The 17,799-nt window shown below is 44.2% G+C and overlaps 1 long non-coding RNA gene across 2 annotated transcripts in view; it reads right to left on the reverse strand.

Annotated features, from left to right (window-relative positions):
• Positions 1-17,799, reverse strand: part of LOC310728963 — a 73,231-nt gene that overhangs the window by 33,960 nt on the left and 21,472 nt on the right. The window lies entirely within an intron of this gene.

Genomic DNA, 17,799 nt, shown 5'->3' on the forward strand with positions numbered 1-17,799 from the left:
AGTTTTAGGCTGATGTTGTCAGACTGCAGACGCGGAAGCCGATATAGTCCGATCATTGTCCTTTTATTTCAACAACCGTACAACACAAAAACACTCATAAGCCGTTGAAAACAACAAACAAAGACATCCGCTCGATACGCGTTGTCCGCTATGAGTTCGAATGTCCCAAGCATAATCCATAAAGCCTTCGGCAATGAGTAATCCAAGTCGGAAGTGGAATCCGCATATACAGCCGGCGGTCGAGCAGCCACGCGATTGTCCATCTTGACAATATAACGACCGACAGCCTGTGACTCAAAAACGTGAGTTTATGTAGTCTGATCTTTCATGAGCCACAGCTGTCGGTAATCTTGGGAAGCAGCGTGACTGCTATCGAGGGGGGCGTGGCAGGGTGGATCTCTGACAGCTACAGACGGGGGCGTGGCAGGGTGAATCCCTGACAGCTACAGAGGGGGGCGTGGCAGGGTGAATCCCTGACAGTACCCCCCCCCTCCAGGGGCGACACCTGACGCCCCAAAACCCACCTATGCCAGGCGGGCCAGGGCACTCCGAGGAAGGCCTCCTTAGACGCCTGGGAGCAACGGAGGCCTGGTGAGCATCCTCTGCGAAGAGCCGGCATGGGACAACACCTTGCAGGAGGATCCGGAACGGAGCCACGCCCTCGGTGCTGACGGGAGGCTGAGTAAAGCCCCTGGCGGGGATTGGAGCCGGAGCGACCTCCATGGCGGGACACCGGAACTGGACGCCAACCATGACAATGACCGGGGAGTGGAGGACATCCCAGGCGGAGACCAGGAACGTCGTACCACCCTCTGAGGGACCTGGAGGACCGACGTCGCCGTCAGAGGGACCTGGAGGACCGCCGTCGCCGTCAGAGGGACCTGGAGGACCGACGTCGCCGTCAGAGGGACCTGGAGGACCGTGTCGGAACTCAGAGCCCGTCTCTGAGGCGACACATCGAGGGTGGATTCTTTCGTTTAGAAGATTCCCAATAATGCTCAGCCAACTCTAGAAAAACTTAAATATAATAGACACAAACTGCCAATGAAGGATCCTCAGTCTCAGATGAGTAAAAGCAAACTTCTTTATTCCATACACGTTCCAATGAGCTCAATAGAAGATGGGTACCTCACATCAAAATGAACAGCACATCAAAATGATAGAGCACGCCAAAGTGAGGAAGTACAAGTACTGTCTGTTTCACGCTTGTATTTATACTCTGTAGCCACCGTATCTTTCTATTTTTTCTAATTTCTTCACCTTGAGTAATTCCCCTATTTTCCGATCTTGCCCTCTTTTTTTCAATTCCCCTTATCTTTGACCTTGGTGCTTATTCCTCCAAACAACACCATATTTGGAGTTCCTGTTTTTTCCCAATTCCCCTTATATTCGGCCTTTTCCTTGATTTTATATAAAAAAAAATAAGTGAGTATAAAGCCCTTATTTTTCTAGATCCAACCATATGCTGTTTTCAGTCCTCCAAGTGTGAACACCATTTTTGCGGCCTATTTTGTCTTCCTGCACCTGCAATGGGTAAGTGTTATGCTTTACTCTTTTTATAATGCTGTTTGCTATTCTACATTTATTGAATTGAGTTATCTCAGTGTATTAGATTGTCTGTATACATGTGCTTGATTATATTATTTTATTTGATAGCTGCAAGTGCCCAGGTTATATTTTAATTGTGCATTCTGAACCGATTGTTGCATAGTATATAGAATTTTCTCTTGAATGTGTGTTATCCTTTGCCTACACCTAGCAGTCACCGTGATGCTACCCTGTCTAACATCTTATCTCTGTTGGTCTCTTTTGCTCAGCTCCGCCACGCAAACGTTCTGGAATATCTCCAATGGGTCTTCTTCGCAGACAATACCGCCAGTTCCAGCTCTCCTCACTTGCTGCTGAGCTTGCTCATTTCCTTGAACAACTCTCTGGCCTAACTGTTCCAGCGAATCCCTATCTGCCTCCTCGCATAGTGCAGAGCACTGCTACGCGCGACATGGGCACACAGACCTCTCCTGATCTCTCTGCTACCCGCTATCGAGCTTATGATGACAACTGCAGTGAAGGCTCCTGTCCCCCACCGTTTTCTCCCTATCCCTCACACTGGTCTCCCCTACATTATGATTATTCCCCTACATCTCCTGCGCCAAACCAACGTGCTCCTGTGCCTTCACCCGGCCTTGGGCCAAGCTACTCCTTCATGTCTCCTGCAGCTGCAGCAGCCCAACCGCCTTGCTATCCCAATAAAAATGCTTAAAACTCCCTCAAGGTCGTTTTCTGTCCTTCTTTATCTATTCCACACACTTATAACATTCAGTCAGAGAATCTATCCTACTCACACATGTAAATATCTTATTATTACTATTTTATACTTGGTGTAAATAAAGACTTGATTAACATATAGTTAAATAGGTGTTATCAAAACTACTTCTATTGTATCTAATAAGTTCTATATTTGATTTAGGTTTTTTTTTTTTTGGATTAATGTTAGTTTGATTATAACATCCGCTAGATAAGGTTGATTAAAATTATTTCTCGACATTACTCCCCCCTCTGAGACTTCATAGTCTCACATTCCGCTTACTTCCGTGATAACCTTACCAATCATACATATCATGTAATGCAATAGTAAAACCAACGTAAAAAGTCTTTTGTGTTCTTTGGCACATGTTGTTTTCTTCTGACCCAGATACTTTACGTATCGCAGGGGGTCTTGTTGGAGCCCTGGAAGAGGTTACTAGTACTTTACCAGGTACTCGTGTGTTTATATCCACGTGAATGTGTTGGAAAAGTCCATTAAGGCTTAATATCCACGGTAATCAAAAGTAAAATGATCACAAGTACACACTTTAAACAATCCACTTACACCATTGAAACATCAACTCAATAAAAGGAACCTAGTACTCATGAATACCCAGAAGCTATCAACACCAGTGTTGTAATCAAATTGAGTGATAATATTATGAATAATATTCAGTGTAAGACTACAACATACGTTGAATCGTGTAATAAGGTGAACAAAAATCAAGCCACTTAAAATTGGAAAAATAAGCGAAAATAATAAACGTAAAGAAACTCAAAGGAAAGATAAATGAACAAACAATAGATCGACATTACTCCCACCCTCTAAATGCAAGGGCCGTGCCTAATCACAACATTGATGAACTAGGAGTGGGCGAAAAACCCTGTAGACAGTCAAGTGCCAGGGAAAATTCCCACTTTGCCCGCCAGTGGCGCGACAGTGGAAGAATCATCACCAAGGTCATCCTCAGTCGTGATTGTACATGCAGCTTTCAATATGAGACATGTGAAATAGAACTAAAATGAAAACGAAACAATATAGTCCGCATAAATGTGGTAGAGCTATGGGACAGGTGACAACCGCTTTATCCAATGTGGTAAGGGAGCAGGTATACGGCGACCAGTCTGTATCGCGAACCACACAGCGTAGTACCATTTTAAGCGGGAACGTCTACCCTGCATTGAGATTATTTCTGAGTCTATAGCACGCATGCGGCATCTGCGAACCAGGATAGGGCGACAGTGCCAGTTCCGATGTTTGGCTGGTTCCGTTGTCCACAGAACATAGCCTCCTAAGGTAATGGTGTAGAATGTCACAGTAGTGCGTTGCATGACGAAGGTCGTGAGCAGGAAACTATGGGTGTTACGAGCTCTTGTTGAGAAGGAAAGAGCTCCAAATGATTCGCCCAGGGAGATAGCACGACGCATAGTGAATACACGAGTGACCAGCTGGAGTCCACCAGGAAGATCATAAACAGAGTTCTGAATGGAGTCTAACCACATTCCCTCCGGAGAAAACATGTTAGCGTGGCGCATAATGGCGGTCACTGGTCTACGCTGGTCCTCATCTGTTTCCCAAACAAAATCATCTCTTTGTGGAGGAAAACCGAACCAATCACGGGGTCCATCATAGCACCGGTCTCCTAATGGACAGTCGTCACAGCCCTGGCACCACAAGCAATGTGTCTGACGGTCAAAGGCGAGGGCATCACATGCTTCACAGGGACCCCTGAATGTGTCGAAGGCGAAGCGATATCCCTCATAACACGTGTCAGTGAATGCGCACACACCAGGAAACAGCCGCAGATTCGGCTGTAGCCACCTGGGTTCACCAGCGGCCATGTTCCTGCACACAACATGGAGAACTCACAACAACAACATGGTTCATACAACAGAATTAAGACAGCAAGCATCCGAAGCAGTTTTCCTAAAAGTGGAAATATAGAAGGAAGACTCAGTGAGCATGTCATTATTATCGAGAGCAGTAATCAAACACGGATAAATAGATGGTTAGTTAGATATATATATATATATATATATATACATAGTAAAAAGGATATGTCTGGGGAAAGTTATTTGTGTCCTTCGCACAGGGCAAAAAGCCTTGCATTCATGTCCACATAAACATCATGGTCCATGGCAGCATAGATGTGATCTACAGGAAATTCCTGCTCTGTGACAGCAGACATTGGGAACTGTACATATTGTCCGAACAGTGAGTGCACAGTCTTGCTGATAAGAGCACGAAGACAAGGAATTCCACAGCAAACAAAACATGCCACGGCTGCAAGAATAATGGCAAGTGTAGTTCCAATGCGCACCAGTCCCGCCAACCAGCTCGAAGAAAAAAGCCAACTTAGCCAGCTGGACAGAGCAGATTCCTTCGCATTATTGGAGACCATCTCATCACGAGCTTTCACCATACGGTCCAGTAGAGCGTGTAGCGGACCTGCAGAGCCAGTGTGGAGAGGAATAACCGCGCAACAGTCCTCCCCAATAAGATGGCATACACCTTGGTCTGGGCCAAGCAGTTTGTCAATCGCGAACCTATTCTGCACAGCCATTAGTGTAGTGGCATGAAGTTGTTCCGATATCAGTTTCAAGGCTTCAATTGTGTGATTGATAAAACGTTGTTGGTTGTACCAAATATAATTTATCCAGGCCATATTGCGGTCTATCTGGATCCAAGGGAGAAACATTGTCAATGCCTTGGAGGCACCCTTGTCTAGAGCGGCAAATTCAGCTGGAACACCTACTGGTGTGCCCTTCCAACTTATATAGATATCAGGATCCGGGCCCCATGAGGGTAACCTAGATTTATTAGTGATCGTGAGATATTTATCCCTATAGTCGTTCACGATACTAGAGAAAATGGTCTGTGCAATGTTACCCTGAGGAGCATCCCGACGTCGTCTTGATCTAAACAGGTCATTTAAGCGGGTCTCATTTACCGCCATAACAATGAGACGTCCTTCTAGAACTACTGGAGCGCAAAGACCATGCCACAGGCTAGGTAGAACCTGCAGCACTTCACTTCCTCCGCAGAACCAAAATATGTCCGCTAAGGGCAGTGTGCCCATTCTCAAGTTCGGGACATGAAACTGTCTACGTGCATTAATGTCACATTTTTGTGTGGAGGAATTACAAGACTGTCTTAAGTTAAGTATGTGGAACGTTGCGTCAATCTGTTGTACACATGCCTTGTCAGGTAATGAACCTACAGTAATTACTCCTTTTGCGCGAAGGCACAATGGGAAAGTTTGTTCTGGGTGCACAATCACCCGCAAGTCATCATTACTGAGTGTGGCTAGGGGCTGATATTCGCATGAAGCACTACGGGAGCGCATCCATGTGGCTCCATAATTTTCAGCGGCTGAACCCAATAAACATATTGCTGGACAGAGATGAGTGGTATCGTAGGGTTCTTTGTCGCATGCCTCTAACCCTACTGTTGGCATAACACGAGGTGGGCGACGAGATCTTCTGTCGCATACAATACATGTAGAGTTAGGCACTGCTGCACGTCCTGACTCTTCCAGCCATTGTCTGTACAGGTTAAGGTTTGGCTGAATATTTGTAGTTTCTGCATATTGCTTTACTGATGTTACGTTGATCCTTTCAGTGCATCTAACACAAGATGGGGCTTTTGAATTGGAGGGATAGATGGGGTTCTTGTATCTAAAACTGAGTTGTATTCTAGGTAGGTTCATCCCTTCTTGCCAGTTAGGGACATATACAAAAATCTTATATAGATCAGTCCCATACACTAGAGACTCTACTGAGGTTCTTTCGAACGTGCCATGTGGGAGACCTACTTGGGGAAAACCGTAGAACCATAAAAGCGTGATAGCAGCACAACTGCGGGAGCCTGCCATATGAGAGACAACTCTGAGAGGTACTCCTGTGACCACTATAATGTCTGTTCCTTTATCTGTGTCGGTCATTCGAGCCTCAAGTCTCATCTCGTATTCGGGAGTGTCTGTTGTTTCTGTTGAGTTACGAGGATGAGCTAGGGATATAGTATATGTTACAAATATATGTTGTGCAGTTGCAGGAAAGAATGGTAGGACCTTGGTGTTATTCAAAACACCCAGTGCACACCGGAATTGGTCTGCAAGCACGTTTCTTGCCAAATATACAGAAACTCTAGCAGTTTCTGCTGAAGTGAGACTGGTTTTAGCGTGGTGATCTAGGGACCATAGAGGTTTAGATCTCTTGTATCTGTGTGTGGACATGTTGCGACTTTCTGGGCATGCTGCGGGCTGAGAGCAGTTATTTAGAGAAATGTTAGACAAAGGGACTGATACATCTGCTGGATGATGTAGATATCGGTTAAGGGAAATGTAAGTGCAAATGAACCATACAACTAAAGCCATGACAAGTACCGCCCAGTCTCTTTTGGTGGGGTGAGTCTGTTTGGATTTTGGGGAACTCTCCATCATGGTTCCACAGGTAGATTGATATCTAGGTCTACTAGATCTTGTAGATTAAGGGTGCCAAACTGTTCAGGTGGAATGAGAGTGTTTTCGTCACTGTCTAGTAGTCTGTGAACAGTCTCTTCCAGTTTGTCAGAATCTATTGTCTCGTGCTGTGGTTGTGAATCAACCTGATATGAGCACCCTGCCTTCGGTTCCCCTTCAACTGGTCGTGGCTGTTTGGTTTTGGCACGTGTTCTGTATGCTGGCCCTCTGTCTTGAGCTGGGCCAGCGCTGTCGTCATCGCTTTCTGAGTCGTCAGAGTCTGCACAGTGTGCCAACTCAGCCTGAGATTTCCTCCACTTTGGTCCTTTCACTGCAGCTCTGCAACAATGGTTAAGGTGATACCAGTGTTCCTTACCTTCGACCTTGACTGCGGTAGGAGTCGCTAATACCACCTTGAATGGGCCTTCACGTCGTGGCTCACTCCAGTGTTTTCTTTTGAACACTTTGATGTACACGTAATCACCTGGTTGCACCTGCTGCAGTGGCTCATCAACATGTGCTCTGTGTGTGGCTTCACAGACCTGTGAATATAAAGTTCTGTGTATTTGCGTCAGATGTTTGCAATAACTAGACATGTCTGCTTCAAGTTGGTCAAGTGAGGAGCCTGTGTAAGGTCCTTGTGTAAAAGCGACTGGCATGGGTCTTCCAGTCAGCAGCTCATGTGGTGTCAGGTGTGTATTGCGATTTGTTTGAGAGCGCATTTTCATCAATGCCAGTGGAAGAGCCTGCACCCAATTCAAATCTGTGCTAGCACAAATTTTTGCTATTTTCTCCTTCAACACCCCATTTGCTCGTTCAACCATTCCCTGTGATTGTGGATGGTAAACACACCCCATTCTTTGCTTGATACACAAAGCTTCTGAAAATGCCTTGATCACATTATTCACAAAATGTGGTCCATTGTCAGAGCTCAACTTATCAGGTATCCCGAACCTTGGAATTACTTCCCTGATCAGAAACTTAGCCACAGTCTTTGCGTCATTCTTGGCAGTAGCTGTTGCTTCTACCCATCTACTAAAACGATCTATTACTACCAAGATATATCTTTTCCCTTCCTTCCTGTCTGCCATGTCCACAAAGTCCATCATCAAATGTCGAAACGGTCCCCTTGGTTCAGGAATGTGACTGATTGGTGCTGTGAAATGTTTTCTGACATTACGTGCTGCACATAGCTCACAGGACCTCAGGATTTTGTCCACCATACTGGCCAGATATGGCGACCACCAATTCCTTCGGATTGTGTCTATTGTCTCCCTACGATTACAGTGATCTACCCCATGTGAATCAGCAATGAGCCTCGGTAGAAGAGCTAGCGGTGCCACCCACACTCCATCAACACTTCTCCATAACCCTGTGTTGGGGTCTTGTACTGCACCCCGTTTCTTCCACTTTTCTTTCTCTTCCCCACTTGCTAAATCCTGATATTCTCCAAGATCTTCTTCTGTTACCTGCCCTCTTACTTCCTCATGCTCTCCTTCCTGCATCATCACTTTCACACAGTCTTCGCCTACTGCTGCTTTTTTAGCTGCCTCATCTGCTGCTGCATTACCTCTACTAATCATCTCCCCATCAGATTTGTGGGCTTTACATTTCACAATGGCTAATGCTTTTGGAAGCATCATTGCTTTGAGCAAATCAGAAATTGCGGGACCATGCAAAATGGATGATCCATCAGCTCTCTGGAAACCTCTTTGTTCCCAGATGGGTCCAAATGTGTGACATACCCCATGTGCATAGGCTGAATCAGTGTAAATAGTACACTTTCCCCCTGCTCCTAGTCTACATGCTGCTGCTAAAGCTTTTATTTCTGCCAATTGGGCAGAGCAAGGTTGTGGCACACTTACACTAGCTAGTACTCGAAACGAGTCATCTTCCTCATTGTGCATGACCACGGCATATCCTGCTTTATTGCCATCATTTGAGCGATAGCATGAACCATCCACAAACATGACAATTTGGGCATCTTGCAATGGTTGGTTCTCTAGGTCATCTCTGGCTTTTAGAAATTTCTCTGCCTCTGTAGTGCATTCATGGGGAATTCCCTCATCTGTCAAGACTACTCGATCAGCTGGATTATTTGTGAGGCATCTCTCAATTGTCAGTTCCGGTGCAGACAGAATTACGTCATACCCTGTTCTTCGTGCATTTGTGATTACAAACTTTTGACTTGTCAGCAGAGCATGTAATGCATGAGAAGTGTACAGGGTCACTGGATGACCCATCGTGATTGTTGATGCTTTCTGATAGGCAAACGCTGCGGCTGCCAATCCTCTGTAACAGGGTGGCATGCCTTTTTCCACATTGTCAAGAGCTGTGCTATAGTATGCAATTGGCTTCTTCCCCATACTCTGTTGCTGTTGTGCTAAAATGGCTGATGCAAAACCTCGCCTTTCTGAGACATAGAGGTGAAATGGTTTTGTGTAGTCTGGACAGGCTAGTGCTGGGGCAGATTTTAGATCACTTTTGATTATTTCAAAGGCCTTTTTGCCTTCTTCTGTCCAGACCAGTCGTGCGCTAGATTTTGTCTGATCAGCTGCTTTCATCATGTCTCTGAGAGGTTGTGTTTTTAATGCAAAATCACAAATCCACGGTCTACTAAAACCAGCTAAACCCAAGAATGACAACATCTGTTGTACTGTTTGAGGTTGTGGTGTTTTCTGAATTGCTTCCACATGTGAGGGTGAGATTTTGCGTGTAGTGCCTTCGAGCACTCTACCCAAATATTCTACCTTTTGTTGGCAGAATTGCAATTTTTCCTTACTGACCTTGTGTCCATTATGAGCTAGGGTTTCCAGAACCTTTAACGAGTCCTTCATGCACTGTTCTTTAGTTTGACTACAAATTAGTAGGTCGTCCACATATTGGAGTAAACTGCTTTGAATGTCTAGATCTGCCAGATCTCGTGCTAACACCTGGTTAAAAATTGACGGACTTTCACAATACCCTTGTGGCAGACGCGTGTAGGTGTATTGTTTTCCCCCATATGTAAATGCAAACAGGAACTGAGACTCAGGGTGCAAAGGTACACTAAAAAATGCTGAGCATAAATCGATCACAGTGTACCATTTAGTCCCTTCGGGGATGTTTGTTAACAAAGTGTGTGGATCAGGTACTAAAGGATTTTCTGCTACCACCACACGATTTACTGGTCTTAAATCATGGACCAATCTCCATTTGTCTGAATTAGGTTTTCTGACCGGAAAAATGGGTGTGTTGCAAGGGCTGTTTGTTGGAATTAAGACTCCTGCTTCAACTAATCCCTCGATGGTTGGTCTTATCCCCTCTATCGCTTGTTGCGACAATGGGTACTGTTTCTGGTAAGGTAACTGCACACTGGGTTTTAATTGAATTTTCGCCAACCCTGATGACTTAACTAACCCTACATCTGTCTGATGTTCAGTCCATAACTTTTCCGGAATCTGTTTCAGTACCTGTTCTCTTTCTAGTCCAGTCTGTTCTACCTTCTGCTGCCATTGTCCAATTTGTCCTACTTGCGTTCTCACCTGCACCTGTCTGTTGATCAAAACGGTGTGAGCTACCACACTGTCTTCAGCTGTTAGTTTTATTTTGAGATATTTCCTGTCCAATGACACGCTCATATTTTCTCCTATTGGTATCCATTCAGTTTTCTGACTTGCTTCTCTGACCATTGGCCCTAAGTCTTTTGATTTAAAATTTTGCCTGATCATTAGGGAGACATGTGGAACAGAGTTCTCGACTGAATACCACTGTGCAATGTGGTCTGGTAGCTGTACTGTTGCAGCTATTCCTTGGGGACCAATGATCACGTTTTCTGCTTTGAGACTATACTGGTTTCCTTCTACATGTTCTCCCCACAAAGTCTCGTATTCTTCATCTTGTCCCCCCTCATCATACCTCATTGTGCAATGCCATGGTTTCCTGGTTTCCACACATTCTGGACGCATGTTCGTGAACCATGTTTTCCAGTGGTCATACAGCTTGTGAATTTCTGAGGATGTCACATCGAGTTCCAGCCAATAGACTTTATCCAGTGTCTGTTGTTCTATTTTTCTTTCCACCATCACATACTGTTGAGCTAGGCATTCGGGAAGTTCGACCCACACTCCTGTAGGTCCACAGAAGATTTTTGCTCCTAGCTTGCATAATACATCTCTGCCTAATAGATTTGCTGGGGTATCAGGGGAATACAACAATGGTGCTTGTATTGTGATTCCTTCTACTGTTATGTCTTGTGGCTCTGTAAAATGCAAAGTTTGAGTTTTACCCGAGAAGCCTACTGTCTTTACTGCTTTGCGTGAGAGGGGGAGCCTAGAGCCTTCTTTTCCAATACTTGTGAATGTTGCTCCTGTGTCAATCAAAAACGATGCTTGGAGCTGGTTACTTACATCCACCATTATGGTTGGTTCTTGTGCAGGGTACAGTGAGGTGGGGCACTGTACCAGCTCCCCCTCTGGCTTCTCTGGGCATCTTCACATGTTACCTTGAGGTGGCCCCGGAGGGCCGCCTCTAAAGTTTGCTTGAGTCTGTTGATTCTGCTGACTCTGGCCCATCCATGGTCCTGCCCAATTTCCGGGGTCTTGCCAACTTTGATTTTGTTGTTGGTTACCTTGCTGTTGTCTTATTGGATATGGGCAGTCTCTCATCATGTGGTTGGGATCTTGGCAGTTCCAGCATCTTCCTCCTCTCGGTGGTTGATAATTCCTTGGTCTTGGTTGAAACATTCCTCCTCTTCCTCTGCCTCTTCCTTGCCCCCACCCTCTGTTTTGTGGTGGATATTGTTGATATGTTGGATAGGCCATCATTGGTTGTCCCACGGGCATTAGTTGCTGATTTCCCTGATCTGGTATGTTTTGACCAGCTGAATCCTTCTGTGTATTCGTTGGTACCATCATGACTGCTGCTTGTTTAGCTGAACTTTTCTCTTCTTTGCGTTTTTCTTGATTTTCTTGTTTGCTCCGAGTTATCTCTCCAAGCTGTGCTTTGTGCAGCAATGTTATTAAATCTTCTGCTGCCTGTTTATTTGCTTCTTTCTTTTTCCTATACATTTCCACAGCATGTGTGACATTTGCCTGGAAAGCTGCCCAGGGCAAGGCATTAAGTCCCACAACTGACTCAAGTTTTTCTTGTACTTCACTTGGAAGTGCCCTTTTTAACATTATTTTGAACAATGTGATGTTAGCCGTTGTCTCATCCCATGCTGACCCCATCTCTTCGGCCCATGCTTTCTGTAATTTAAGAATAAAGGCAACAGCCCCCTCTTTTTCGTCCATTTTTAGGTTTTCTACCTTGGTTAAATCAGATTGAGTTGGGTATGCGGAGCGAAGTGCATTCCATACGTCATTTCTTTTCACTCCAAATGTCCAACGATCATACTTTTGATCCTTCCCCACTTCTCCTAGGTGTGCCTGATCCAATATTTCTATCATTTTAGCTTTTCCCAATGACTGTGTCAAAATTGCCTTGATATCTCCCATAGCCAGCATTTGTCCCATAGTCTGTTCTTCAAAGCGTGTTATCCATCTTTGTGCTCCTTCACATATGTTAGGCAGTCTGCTTATTAGTCCCGTAAGATCCATAAATGACCATGGTGTGTATACTGAGTCTGTGCCTTTTATAATGACTGGCATCTGCAAGGATTTTCGGTATTTAGTACTTATCCTTTCTTCTTCTTCCATGCTTTCCTCTTCATCATCATGATTCTTTCTTTGTACTTGTGACCTTGTCATTTTGTGTTCTTGTGGAAAGTTCGTTGTTGTTTCTCTTATTTTCTTCTGACTTTCCTTTCTTCCGGCCTTGACGTTGGTTTCTGGCTGATTCATTGACAGTTGAAGTTGTAGCTCATCAAGATATTGTTGGCACTGGTCCATTTTTTCTGAGCTTTTCTGTTCTGCTCTCTGTATTTCTGCCTCGAGTTGGGCATTTTCGTGTTGGTATAGCTTCACCTTTAATTGATGATTTTCACCTGTCACTTTCGTTATAATCTCCTTTGTCTGGCTCATTTCCCTTTGAGTGTCTTTTAGGATTTCTTCCATTTTTTCCATCCTCTTTTGGGTGTCTGCCAGTTCTTGTCTGTTTGCTGCATTTTCTTTTTCATGAAATGTCATTTCTTCCTGCAGAGTTTTTACCTCTGTGTGCAGTGGATCACTTTTCTGTGGCATTCTTGGCGTCATTTCCAATATTCCGTGAACATGCACTTTTTCCCCTCTTTCTGGGTTCAGAATAATAAACTCTTCTTCTTCTTTGCATTCTTCTCCTGAGTTTGAATCTTCTTTGCTTTCTTTTTTGTTTCTGAGGTCTGAAAGAGAGGTGGCTTTGCTTAGTCTTTCTTGTACTTTAGGGGTGCTTTCACCCCTTGTATGTCTTAGTGGCTGCTTTTTCTGGCAATGTCTTTGATTCTGGTCATACTCAGGCGGTTCCAATTCCTCTCGCTCTCTCTCCCATTCTTCAGGTGGGATATCTAGATCATAATCGTGTTCATAGTCATATCTCCCTTCGTTGCCGCTTTCTTCATCATTCCCCTCCTCTTCATCAGGAGTCTGAAATAACACTCTATTTGTTTGTCTTGCTCTTTCCTTGTTTATCTTGTTGTCTGGAGCTGGAAGTTCCATCCTCCCTTTAATCCGTCCTCCTGTTATGTCTAGTTGTATGTCATGATACTCTTTCTTTAGTACTGGGTAGAAGCTAATCACCTCATGCTTCTTTGCTTCAGCATATGGAGGTGGTTTTTTCTGTTCCTCAAACTCCTTCAATGGTGGGGCTGAGGCCTTTTCTGACCCTTTTCCCTCTTTACTTCCTGTTCCTTTCTCTGTCTTTTCTTTGTGTACTTTTAGCATTTCCCCCTCATGCTCGAACCACTCAATGATGTCTAATTTCCGTTTTGTCTTTTCCTTCTTTTCTTTCTTTATTTCTCCCCAATTTCTTATTCTGGTTGTAGTGTCTTAAACGTATAGTATCTTAAATGTGTAATATCTAAAAGCCTTAACTCATACAATTCTACAAATGGTGAAAGTCCTGAAACGGCCAAAGTTAATTACTGAACCATCTGGCCAGATGTTTTCCTTTAAGCCAAATGTATGAAAGGCCCATAGTGCTTATCTTATGAGCCGTGACTGAGAAAATGAAACGGATGGTCGTCTTTAAATCAGTATAAGCCGAAGTATAGAATATGATCCAGGATGCACATCCTCTTGGGAAAAGACCTCTGACCCGTTCTCACTGTATGTTAAGATGAATGGTCTGGGAAAATTAGCGCTGGTACATTTGAGATATATTAAATCTGGACAAAGACAGGTTTCACTTTAGGATAAACATTATTGCACAGTAGGCTCATATACATCTGTTATACATTAAGAGGCGGACCCAGAGAATGATCAGAATATATAATGAGTGTGCAGCCATGGATCGGGAGTCAGACTTTGAATCAGAGCGTGCTGACTCCAGGCTTGACCGGAAGGCCTGTAAAGATGCTATATTTCTGTGCTGAATAAAAATCATTATTTACACGAAATAACTGCGTCTACGGAGATTCCTTCCAACCGACAGCTACACTCCATCAAGACGACGAAATACACAACATGGTCTTCATTACATCACACTTTTCTTTATTAAATGTTCCCTCTTCTGGCCATTGCAAATCCCCAGTTGTCAGGTCTTTCCATTTTTTCATGTATTTTTTGATCTCCTTTTCAGCCCCTTTATGCCTTATAATTATCACATCCACAGGCGTGATTGGGGATTCCTCCGTACTCATGATGCACCCTTGTCTTGCTCTGTGTGCTTCTCTACGGTGGCCTGGGTTTCTATTTTGAGCAGACCACTTTAGATAGACGTTTATTCGTCTCACTGTTTTACAAGGTCGTGTTGGATTTTTCCGGCTTTGTCCACTTAACGAGTTGATTTTATCAACTAGAATTGAGGTGGCTGCACCTCTTTCCCACACTACCTCTTTAGGCTCTACTACAACAGTTGCTGTCAGTCCCGAGCAATAATTAGACTGTTCAGGTACTTCTGCATTTAATTCTATCAATGGTTCTTCGTCTTCACTGTTTGGGTCTGCTATGAAATCAAACAGGTGTATCACTGCTTTACTAGGTGTAGGGGCTTCCACTAGGGTGCGCAATACTGGGCTTAACAGTTGGGGTTTCCAGATGCTTCTTATTTTTTCATACCAGTTTTCCTCTGGAAATATCTGGTGTAATACCTCTATACCATGTAAACGTGTAATAGCCCACAATTTGTCTTGTATCTGCTTCTCTGTCTGTCTCCTCTCTATACCGTTTCTATCTTTGTATGTCCTTTCGTCCCAAAAATGGGTTCTAAGTCCGTTCGTTTCTATCTCTATGTCCATCAAGTTCACGCATTTATTTTGCTATATTCTCTTTATTTTATTTACTTGTTTATTTATTTATTTATTCTTTATTCAATCGCGCTGCGTGTGTGTGTGTGTGTGTGTGTGTGTGTACTATGCTCCGTGCGCCTATGCGCATGCGCACCCTCCCTCGTGCGCTCCGTGTCTGTATGCGCGTGCCCGCGCCCCCTCCTTCTCTGCTCCGTCTCTCGTCCACGCGCAGCTCTCCTGTACTTTAACGCGTGTGTGTGTATACCATACTATTTTATTAATAATACAGATATGACAATAATACAAGTATAATCACAATTTCATCTACAGACAGCACACAAGCATTCATAGAAATACACTCTTCAATCCGGCTTTCACAAACACACTCTTTACAAATAATATGACAGCAAAATATTTACACACTGCAGTTAACACAACGTACATGTACCCATGGCCATCACTTCATATCCTCGGGTCCCACCCCGTACTCATTACGGTGACTCTCCGAGCCTTTTTACTCTTATACTAACAACTCACAACCTTTTAAATGTACCCTTTCCACACCAGTTTGTGAATCTGGATCCCCTAGTAAAGACCTATGGTATCTTATCCTGTTTTTAGACCATATGAGAAGTGTTATCTTCTCACACCGGGACTTGAACCCGAATCACCAAGGCTTCACCTTTTGGGTCTACGCGATTTCGGCCTTGATAGTCTGCAACCTATTAGACCATATGGAAAGTCTAACAGACTAAGGTACAAATAATTAGCCGTAGTTCTACGTGGGTCCCACCCTGCGCCTCTTATACGCAGTGACTCTCCACCTTTTCAACTTTATTTCATGTGGGTCCCACCCTGCGCCTCTTATACGCAGTGACTCTCCACCTTTTCAACTTTATTTCATGTGGGTCCCACCCTGCGCCTCTTATACGCAGTGACTCTCCACCTTTTCAACTTTATTTCATGTGGGTCCCACCCTGCGCCTCTTATACGCAGTGACTCTCCACCTTTTCAACTTTATTTCATGTTTGCTTTTTCTCATACAACACTAAATTTTTTTCCACCCAATAGTTCTTGGACCCTAGGCCAGCAGTCTATACCCTCCCCGGGGCCGACAACCCTATGGGCATACAGTTACTAATCACAGACTTTGAGTATAACAGGTGTCTGCTTACCTTTTTCTCTGAATCTTGTTGTCAGCGGCTGCAGCCCACAGAATGTTCGGTCCCCTGTTCAGGTTTTCGACCTTTACGCTGACCTTCAGGGCCCCACGTTGGGCGCCATTAAATATGTCGGAACTCAGAGCCCGTCTCTGAGGCGACACATCGAGGGTGGATTCTTTTGTTCAGAAGATTCCCAATAATGCTCAGCCAGCTCTAGAAAAACTTAAATATAATAGACACAAACTGCCAATGAAGGATCCTCAGTCTCAGATGAGTAAAAGCAAACTTCTTTATTCCATACACGTTCCAATGAGCTCAATAGAAGATGGGTACCTCACATCAAAATGAACAGCACATCAAAATGATAGAGCACGCCAAAGTGAGGAAGTACAAGTACTGTCTGTTTCACGCTTGTATTTATACTCTGTAGCCACCGTATCTTTCTATTTTTTCTAATTTCTTCACCTTGAGTAATTCCCCTTATTTTCCGATCTTGCCCTCTTTTTTTCAATTCCCCTTATCTTTGACCTTGGTGCTTATTCCTCCAAACAACACCATATTTGGAGTTCCTGTTTTTTCCCAATTCCCCTTATATTCGGCCTTTTCCTTGATTTTATATAAAAAAAAATAAGTGAGTATAAAGCCCTTATTTTTCTGGATCCAACCATATGCTGTTTTCAGTCCTCCAAGTGTGAACACCATTTTTGCGGCCTATTTTGTCTTCCTGCACCTGCAATGGGTAAGTGTTATGCTTTACTCTTTTTATAATGCTGTTTGCTATTCTACATTTATTGAATTGAGTTATCTCAGTGTATTAGATTGTCTGTATACATGTGCTTGATTATATTATTTTATTTGATAGCTGCAAGTGCCCAGGTTATATTTTAATTGTGCATTCTGAACCGATTGTTGCATAGTATATAGAATTTTCTCTTGAATGTGTGTTATCCTTTGCCTACACCTAGCAGTCACCGTGATGCTACCCTGTCTAACATCTTATCTCTGTTGGTCTCTTTTGCTCAGCTCCGCCACGCAAACGTTCTGGAATATCTCCAATGGGTCTTCTTCGCAGACAATACCGCCAGTTCCAGCTCTCCTCACTTGCTGCTGAGCTTGCTCATTTCCTTGAACAACTCTCTGGCCTAACTGTTCCAGCGAATCCCTATCTGCCTCCTCGCATAGTGCAGAGCACTGCTACGCGCGACATGGGCACACAGACCTCTCCTGATCTCTCTGCTACCCGCTATCGAGCTTATGATGACAACTGCAGTGAAGGCTCCTGTCCCCCACCGTTTTCTCCCTATCCCTCACACTGGTCTCCCCTACATTATGATTATTCCCCTACATCTCCTGCGCCAAACCAACGTGCTCCTGTGCCTTCACCCGGCCTTGGGCCAAGCTACTCCTTCATGTCTCCTGCAGCTGCAGCAGCCCAACCGCCTTGCTATCCCAATAAAAATGCTTAAAACTCCCTCAAGGTCGTTTTCTGTCCTTCTTTATCTATTCCACACACTTATAACATTCAGTCAGA

The sequence above is a fragment of the Silurus aristotelis genome (genome assembly GCF_946808225.1).
Source record: "Silurus aristotelis genome assembly, chromosome: 7".
NCBI lineage: Eukaryota > Metazoa > Chordata > Actinopteri > Siluriformes > Siluridae > Silurus > Silurus aristotelis.